Below are 10,061 nucleotides of genomic sequence, written 5' to 3'. Positions count from 1 at the left end.
TATATATATATTCTATGACGTTAAGGTATTTCAACAGTTATTACCTAAAGTCTAATACACTTCATATCTTAATGCCCAAGAAACATTTTTGTTTTTGGGAGGGAAGGGGGGTGCACTGCCCACTAGGATATTGACACACCCACATTTCTTATTATTATTAATATTAAATGTGACATTTTGTAAAAATAAATACAAAAAAATTATTAACAGAAATATTTTGAATTAAAAAATAAATATTTGTTGGATATTCTGTCGGATGTGGTGTCTGAGAGAGCTTAACATCTTTTAAGTTGAGAAAACTTTTGCATCTTCATCAATTTGGTCAAAATACGTGCTGCAGATTATCATAGTACACGCAAATACAGAAATGGGCTGCAAATAAACACCAAAACAACAACAAAAATATTTTGAACCCTGCTGCTTCCTCTTTAGAATCAAAAGTGTTGTTGGAAATAAGAGAGGTGAATTTTTAGGTATATTTTGACATCCTGGTCACGGTTCTTTGATGTTTGTATATTTTTAGGACTAATAATCTGACGTCTGGCACAATTAACAATACTGCTGAGTTTGACTCTAAACTGGAAACAAACAGGTTAACGACTTTTCGGGATCCCCAATGCATTTCTATTATAGTCTGCAAAACATTTCTGTATTTGAAAGAGTTGTGAGATTTTGTGTGCGTAACTGATGAAGATATTTCTATTTGCACGTGTTTTCTCAACTTATTACAGCTCTCTTAGCTCCTTCACAGGACCTAAAAGGGTGGTCCAGCATGTATTTTTTAAGCATGTGTGCTCATGCTTCATTTGTAATAAATAATGTTATTTTTTCACATATCTTATTTTAATTATATACTACTACTCAGCAAACAGGAAAACAACTGTCCTTTTTCCTAGTTTCGCTTTTCCTATTTCCTAGTTCCTCCGAATGCCTCCCCCAAGAGACTTTGATTGGTCTGATCTAACATAATGTGCTGTGATTCGCGGATCGGCTTTGCCACTGTGTAAATACTGTCAGAGAAACTATTAGCAGTATCAGTTTGAGCCTGAATCAGACAGAAAATTTAAAGGACGCAGCTGAACTAATTCTCTAAAATTAAATCTGACAAGTGTCTTTCATATGTATTCGGGTTATAAGCATGTGTAAGTAATAGGAAATGTTCACACGTCTTTTGCAAGTTTGTTATTTGAGATGTAGAAAGCACGGAAAGCAGCCGCATAGAGAGACGCTGCAGTGCTGGTGAAGATTGTGGGTGTTTACATCAGTTTGACGGATAAATATGAATTTGTAGCTAAATTTAACGATGGCAAACAGCATTTCCCGTTGTTTGCCTCCTTGTTTATGTCCCTCCTACAGCATACTCACATTCCACAGCTTTGTCTATTATGGTTAAAGCTGTTCCTTCTCTGAGGAGTTTTTAGCTGAATCCAGCACTGAACTGGACGATATTCTGGAAGCTGTCCTTTGTCAAATGCTAGAACTATATATTTCTTATAATTCTCTGGAGCATGATTAAAATGAAATTGTAAGCTCTTCTCTCTTTGTGTCATGCGGGGTGAATGCATGGGGTGAATGCGCGTAACCTGAAGGGTTTATTACATCATTAACCTGGATGTATTTTTTTTAGTCCCCAACCTTTGTTCAGTGCATGCTTTGCTGAGCTAACTGTGTAAAAGCCTTTGTCTCCCCCTTTGCATTGAACTTTGAGGGTATTACATTCAAAGATGTTGTTTATGTTCACACAGTTACATTACACATCCACTAAAGTTTAAAATATGATATCATAAAGGACCACCTCCTTAAAGATTTTTATACAGGGCCTTTGTACACAGATGTTATCCAGACCAAATGCTTTTGAAAATCTGAAAATATCTTCCATGCTAGCTGAGACATGTAGCAAACCAGCTTTAAAGCTAGAAAAGCCTATATTTGGTGCCTTTAAATATTCACCAGCAAAAACCTTTCTAGAAAACAAAATAAAACACTTTCATATGACCTTGTGGATTCTTTTAACAGCAAACCTCATTAAAATATGATCACACTTGTTTGACCGATGCATTAGATCAAGCATCAAGCTAAGACAAATTGTAAGATTTATATCAATGTTTTTACACAAAAACCATAATTGAGCATTTACAATAAACTCTCAGCTGTGAACCAAAGTGACCATATAGAGTAACGAGCCAGAAAAAAAGTAATGAGTAGCATTCTTGGCTAATAGCTGCTAATAGCTAATGCTCATGTAAACACTTCATGCTCATGTAAAAAAAAACTTTGTTTATTGTTGATTAGCATTTAGAAGATCTCAGACAAACATAAACCTCAACAACACAAAAACAAAAAGAAATTTTTTACTACTTAAATGCAGGCTCATTAAAAAAATGTGCTACAACCAACATTTTTGTAAAACCACAACTGAGGCCTTGAGACAAAGAAACAAATAAGTCCATATTGTTCAACCATAAGTCCATATCAAAAAAGATTTTTTTTTTTCATTTGGGTTGTGTACATTATATTATATATTGTTGCTTTACTTGAAGATAGACAACAAAAGCTTCACAATTCTAAGGAGATTTTTCATTGTCAGTATTAAAAATACAGTTACTGTGATTTATATTTCTCAAATGTGGAGGAACAGTATGGCTAGTTAGTGTGGAATAACATTAGAACTCCAATTCAACACTTTAACGCACTGAAGATCTGATTCCTTTATCTTAGTTTTAATACAGTAACAGCAATGTCAGGTTAATATTAAGAAATTTTTTTCAAGTTTATTATTATTAATATTTATTATTATTCATTTATTCATTCATTTTTTTTCGGCTTAGTGCCTTTATTAATAAGGGGTCGCCACAGCAGAATGAACCGCCATTTTATCCAGCACATGTTTTAAGCAGTGCATGCCCTTGCAGCTGCAACCCATTTCTGGGAAACATCCATACACACTCATTCACGACAGACAATTTAGCCTACCTAATTCACCTGTACCACATGTCTTTGGACTGTGGGGGAAACCAGAGCACCCAGAGGAAACCCACACGAACGCGGGGAGAACATGCAAACTCAGTTAGAAGTAGTAGTAGTTGTTTTTGTTGTTGTTGTTGTTGTTGTTGTATTATTATTATTATTATTATTATTATTATTCAAAAACAGAAAACACAGTATGTGCAATGTACAATGCATAGACCTTCTTACAGTACAGGCAATATCAATCAGTTATTAACAATAAATAAATAAATCTTTATCGTGATTGGCTTAGTCTCTGAACTTTTGATCTCCTCTTTTATTTTTAGATACCTGTAGGTCCAGTTGTGCGCCTTGTCGTTTATTTTGAAAAGCTGGCGCAGCACACCTGTGTATATACTTTACTACTTCAAACTGTTTTTGCGCTCTGCTATCTCATGATATAAATAAATCTATAAACAAATAAACTCTGCTTGCCATATTTACACAGGACTGGCAGCAAATATCCATTGATAAATGGTTATATATTGAAAGGTTAAATGTTTTTTTGGTGTTTAGCACTTCTCGGCGCATTCAGAGAGCGATAGAGATCACGTTACATACAGATCTTCCACTCATCTCTTTCGGTGGATTGTTCCCTGATTTTTGTTTTCCTCTGTGAGTCAAATATGGTTTCCCAGCATCCCTCAAAACCTTCCTTACTCTGTCCTTCCATTTGTTCATGTCGGCTCTCCCTTTTTTGCAGTGGTTTTGCCTTTTAATGGTCAAAGTGGACATGATAGCAAGCGGCATCTCGATTATTCTTAGTGGACATAAACGTTTTGTTTTTTTTCTGTGTGGCACTATTTTAATGTTTAAAATGCAGGCTCATGGTCGCAAAAATATCGCCAAACTGTTTGTGGATACAAAGTCCACATAATATGCACACACAGTTATTGTCACATCTCTTTTTCTTTTTTTTCTTTTTTTTTTGACTTATACAATTGTGTCGCACACACTCAATTATTAAACCATACATTTTTATAGAAACAATTTACCTTTTCTACGTAAATGCTAAATGCTATGGGGCTTTTTGTAAGATAGTTAGATAGATAGTTTTAGTACCAAGTCGTTCAAGTCAATGTGAAGCATGGTCCAACAATAGAGATGAAAGTAATCAAAATCAAGGTAAAGCTACACTTTTTTTGCTTATATTTGCTTTTAAAAATACTATTGGTTGGTTGGTTTAGAGAAAGTTTGAGGTCAGTGGTATCCTAGTGGTTTCCTAAGACAAGCCCGACATTCTCAATGACGTGTATCTGAAACGTACAACAACACGTACCCTAATTACTGTAATGTATTTTATATTCACAAAAATGTAGTGCCTTTCAGTTGATTTGTCATTTGAAATATGCAAAAAGCATACATAATTTCTATTTCTATAAAAATGAAAGCTTTCAAAGAGTCTGGGCTGTTATTGCTTGATATTAAGCTGCTTTTTAAAACAACTCAAGCATTTTTGTAGAGTAATATTTTTGGAAACTCTTCATAATAGTGCCTTTTTCATTTCTTGCACTTTCTTCCAGTATGTCCAAAAGTTTTTTGCAAGACATAATCAGTTTTGGGAGGCTTCCGATAAGTCACTTTTAACACACACTCGACCAGGCTCTTGCCTTTACTCTTGTAAAATCCTTGACAAATCAGAATACATTCTCCCAGCATGCGGTATGTAACACTTGAGATAAACACCAACAACATTCAGGCCTGCAGAAGTAATGAAAATCACAAATCAGGCTGAGCGTCTGGGCTGTTGCAGAGGAACTGTGAGTGTGTGTGTGTGCGTGTGTGTGTGCGTGTGTGTGTGTATGAAGGATGGAGGCTGCGCTGGAGCTGTTTGAAGCTTTAACACTGCATCGCATCTGACAGGAAGCTTGAAGTGATGTACAGTAGGATTGATAGATTTTTTTTCATTTAAATCTGAAAATAAATGACTTCTAAGGCAGAAAAGTTATAAAGAGTTGTACTGTAGTTAAACCAAAAACATTGCACTGTTTTTATTTAATAAATCAACCATTAATAGAGTACTGTGTGTTTTGCAGGAAAATACTATTTCACTGTGTTATTTTTAATGAACATTTTATTTCAGTATATACAATTCCAAAAGAGTTTTATTGCAGAAATGCCATAAAAGAACTATTCTGTTCCACAAAGAGCCTTTCAGTCAGGGGTTCTTAAAAAAATATATATTTCTTTACATGAAAAAATTCTAAATGAAAAGAACAGTTTACAATCTAATGAAAATTTTGTGAAATAAAAAGGATTAATGTATGTAGAAGAATCTGCATGGAAAGACTGTTAAAAAGCCATTCTTTTTAGACTTTGTGTAGTTAAATATATATGCAAGTTTGTTTGCAGAATAAAATAAACATAAAAGTTTTAAAATGCTTTTGTAAGTTTATTGTTGTAGACTTTTTCAAAGTTATCTACCTCTATTTTAAGTAATGAAGTTGCACTAAAATATCACAATTGCAATTTTTCTCATAATTTTGAGTTTTTATGTAACAATTCAGAGAATATAAAAGTAATTTTTGCACAATTGCAAGATATAAAGTCAGAATTGACACGCACTCCAGTCAAAGTTCTTGTAAATTCTGAAAATTGTGATTTTTTAAGAGAAAATCTTGCTTGTGAAAATACAATTGACAATACAGTTGACAATTTACACTCACCAACCACCTTATTAGGTCCACCTGTCCAATTGCTCGTTAATGCAAATTTAAAATCAGCCAATCACATGACAGCAACTCAGTGTATTTAGGCATGTAGATATGGGCTGCGTCCGAAACCGCCTACTACTCAGTAGATATTGCATTTGAATTTAAACGTACTACGAAAAGTACGTTCTATAGAGTATGAATGGGAGAAGTATGAATGGAATTTGGACGTACTACAACCCCAATTTTCTCATAGTCATGTGACCTACTTGCTTCAGTTGTATCGCTTTACTCCCATTCATGAATTCTCTTGCAGGGCATTATGGGATAGTGCACCAGGCATGGTATGCGCATTTCAGAATCTCGCAGGAAATAGTAGGTCATCCGGGTACTTCTCGCTTACTGATTTTCAAATTCTATGCATTCGGACATACAACTCGACTCGCAAACTAATTTTAGCGTACTCTATAGTATGGAAGTATGCGGTTTCGGACTCAACAATGGTCAAGATGATCTGCTGCAATTCAAACTGAGCATCAGAATGGGGAGGAAAGGTGATTTAAATGACTACGAATGTGGCATGTGTTTTGGTGCCAGACGGGCTGGTCTAAGTATTTCAGAAACTGCTGATCTACTGGGATTTTCTCACACAACACCTCTCTAGGGTTTATAGAGAATGGTCCGAAAAAGAGAAAATATCCAGTGAGCTGCAGTTCTGTGGGCACAAATGTTGTTAATGCCAGAGGTCAGAGGAGAATGGCCAGACTGGTTCCTGCTGATAGAAAGGTAACTCATATAACCACTTATTACAACCGAGGTAGGCAGAAGAGTATCTCTGAATGCACAACATGTCCAACCTGGAAGGTGGAGGGGCTAAAGCTGCAGAAAACCACACTGGGTGCCACTCCTGTCGACTAAGAACAGGAAACTGAGGCTACAAATTGCACAAGCTCATCAAAATTGGACAACTGAAGATTGTAAAAACGTTGCCTGGTCTGATGAGTTTCGATTTCTGCTGTGACTTTCGGATGGTAGGGTCAGAATTTGGCTTCAACAACATGAAAGCATGGATCCAACTTGCCTTATACATGTATCAATGGTACAAGTTCAGGCTGGTGGTTGGGGTGTTATGGTTGCCTAAAAACTTGCTATAAAAACCTATAGTCTTGCAGTCAGTTAATAAAACAAAGTGTTAAATGCAAGATGTTGACTTTACTTGCCATTTATGTGAAATTATTTGTGAACTTTTATATCAATTTGTTTTATAAAAATAGTTTCTGCAGTGAATGCATGATATAAATAAGCAGTATTCAAAAGAAGATAACAAAAAAAAAATTGTCTAACTGTCATCATAAGACACCAGTTTTGGTTCTTCAGCGTTTAGATTTTCAAGACATGGTGTTCAAACTGTCACAAAGAAAGTAGGCAATTTCTCACTGAAGTGCTTGCTCAGCGTTTGAGAGACATTTGGCACCAAAGCACACATTTCAACCCAGAGAAAAGTCATCTTATAAGAAGTCTTACAGGGCGTGTTGCAGCTAAGAAAGCATTCTTGCGGAAAGGCAACAAGCAGAAAAGATTACCGTACATGAAATTCCATACAGCACCGAGTGACAACCAAAGTTTCAGAAGTGGATGATATGAGAAGTTTGCAGTCTTGCGGATGACGAGGTTGTGGCTCGGTCGCTGTCAGGGTCATTGTGGGTAATGATGTGAGGGATCAGGTCAAAACTGATGGAACTAAAGCTACAAATGTGACACTTCTGGTGATCTGACCTCAAAGTAAGCCAAATGTGGTATTCAAAGTAAGAGAAAAACTCTAAAATATTACAAAACAGGCTTGGAAAGGTCATGGAAATAAATGCTCACTGAAATGGTTTGGACTGTGTGGTGATAGATGATGATATTTATAATAAACAGTCTATAATTGATCTATAATATATGTTGCGTTAATAAAATATCAAACAAGGGAAGCACCAATTTTTCTGCAAGAACGATTGTGTCGCCATTGTTTTCAGTTTAGACTGCAATTAATAATCTGTAATTTGTTGACAGTAAGAAGGTTGCAGCAGTTGATGTACATGCTGTCTGTCTGTATATTAAAATAATAATATTATAAATAATATAAAATAATAATTTTTCATAAAATAAAAATAGAAGAGTGAATATTTACGTGTTTATGGTAAAGTTTAGTGTATTTTATTTGTTATTAAAAAAAATAAGGCTATTATGCTGAGGGATAATGGTAATTTTAGCCTTCTAGCACCACTCACTGGCTATTTGATCATTTAATTGGCACAACATATGCATGAATCTGGATAATAAAATGTTGCAACATTTACATCCAACCGCACTACCTGGCAAAAGTTTTGTTGTCGATCTCAGTTGTAAGAGCAACAGATTATAACCTGACTTCTAGTTGATCATTTTGAAAAGTGGCAGAAGGTAAATTTTTCAGATGAATCATCTGTTGAACTGCATCTTAATCATCAGAAATACTGCAGAAGACCTATTGGAACCCACATGGACCCAAGATTCTCACAGAAATCAGTCAAGTTTGGTGAAAGAAAAATCATGGTTTGGGGTTACATTCAGTATGAGGGCATGTGAGAGATGTGAAGAGTGAATGGCAACTTCAACAACCTGAGGTATCAAGACATTTGTGCTGTCCATTAGAATAGAACCACAGGAGAGAGCAAATTCTTCAGCAGGATAGTGCTCCTTTTCATACTCCAGCCTCCACATCAAAGTTTCTGAAAGCAAAGATACACCAGGATTGGCCAGCCCAGTCACCAGAGATGAACATTATTAGGCTAACTTGGGTAAGATGAAGGAGGAGGCATTGAAGATAAATCCAAACAATCTGATGAACTCTGGGAGTCCTGCAAGAACACTTTCTTTGCCATTCCAGATGACTTTATTAATACATTATTTGAGTCATTGCAGAGATGTATGGATGCAGACCTCCAAGCTCATGGGAGTCATACACAATATTAATTCTCTATTCACTGCGCCATGACTTTATATTCCATACTGGACATTATTTCTGTTAAGTGACAAGACTTTTGTCTAAGCAAAGTCAGATCTTTCAGTCCTAATTAAATAATTTAAAATCAAGGCATGTTTTATTACATATTTTATTTTGGTAAAATAAGCCTAATCTAGAGGCCTTTGCGTGTCATTTAAGACTTTTGTCAGGTAGTGTATTTCTGTCAAAACTGAACACACTCTATGGTGCCACTCATTGGACATTTTATTTTTAATGTGGAAGGAAAAATTCAGTTGCTAATAGCTAATGTTAGCCTTTAAGCACAACTCATTGGCCAAACTGGCATGATATATTCATGAATCAACATATAAATTGTTGCCACGGTAATTCACACTTTTTAATGGCACACACTGGACTTTCCACATGCAAAGTGCCTTGAAACATGCAGCTAATAGCCTTTTAGCATCACTGATCTGACACTTGCACATCATTTCAAAATGTTGACATATTCACTTTTATCTGAGACATTTCTGAGAAAACAACATGTTTTATAGCTCCACTGTAGGCCTAAACTAAAATGTGCAGCTAATATTAGCTTTTTACCAACGTCAAATGTTTGGTTTTGGACTTGCCATACAAGCATGAACTAGTTATGAAAGTGTTGTCTCAGTGACGTTTAACTGTTTAAAAAAAAACAACTAAATATTAATTTTAGCGCAACTTGCTGGACTTTCACTTTTAACTACTGCGCAATATGCAGCTAATATTAGCTAATGTATTAGCCCTATATTATCAGCTATTTTTACACTTGCACAATATGTGCTTGAATCAGCATAATAACATGTTGGCATATTCACATTTATACATTTAGACATTTCTGAGAAAGGTAAAACAAAAGTTTTTTCAAATGTGCAGCTAGATAATGTTAGCTATTTAGCAACATCAAACATTTGATTTTCATACTGCCACAATACATGCGTGAACTAGGAATACAAGCGTTCTCAAGGACATTTTAACTGTAGATTAAGAAAAAAAATGTTATGCAACTTACTGGACTTTCACTTTGAAACTATTGTGAAACGTGCAGCTAACATTAGCCATTTAGCACCACTGATTGGCTGTTTTTGAACTTGTGCAGTGTGTGCATACCTTTGCCATGTCCATGTTTATCTGAGACATCTTTAAAACAATTTTAAAAGGTTTATAGCTCCACTCTACCTAAAATATGCAGCTAATATAAGCTAATTACATAACTATATCAGACATTTGATTTCCAAAATGCAGATGCATGTTCTAGTTATGAAAGTGTTGTGACAGTAATGTTTAGCTGTTTATAGGAAAATTAAACACAATTTTTTATGTAACTTATTGGAGTTTCACTTTGAAATGATTAAAGATGCAGCTAATATTATTTA

At 35.1% G+C, this 10,061-nt stretch overlaps 1 protein-coding gene across 5 annotated transcripts in view; it reads left to right on the top strand.

Annotated features, from left to right (window-relative positions):
* The window catches only part of immp2l (inner mitochondrial membrane peptidase subunit 2), a 209,514-nt gene that overhangs the window by 183,611 nt on the left and 15,842 nt on the right, over nt 1-10,061 (top strand).

The sequence above is a fragment of the Danio rerio genome, chromosome 25 (assembly GCF_052040795.2).
Source record: "Danio rerio strain M-AB ecotype USA chromosome 25, GRCz13ab, whole genome shotgun sequence".
Lineage (NCBI taxonomy): Eukaryota > Metazoa > Chordata > Actinopteri > Cypriniformes > Danionidae > Danio > Danio rerio.
This window is presented reverse-complemented; position numbering and strand designations above follow the sequence as displayed.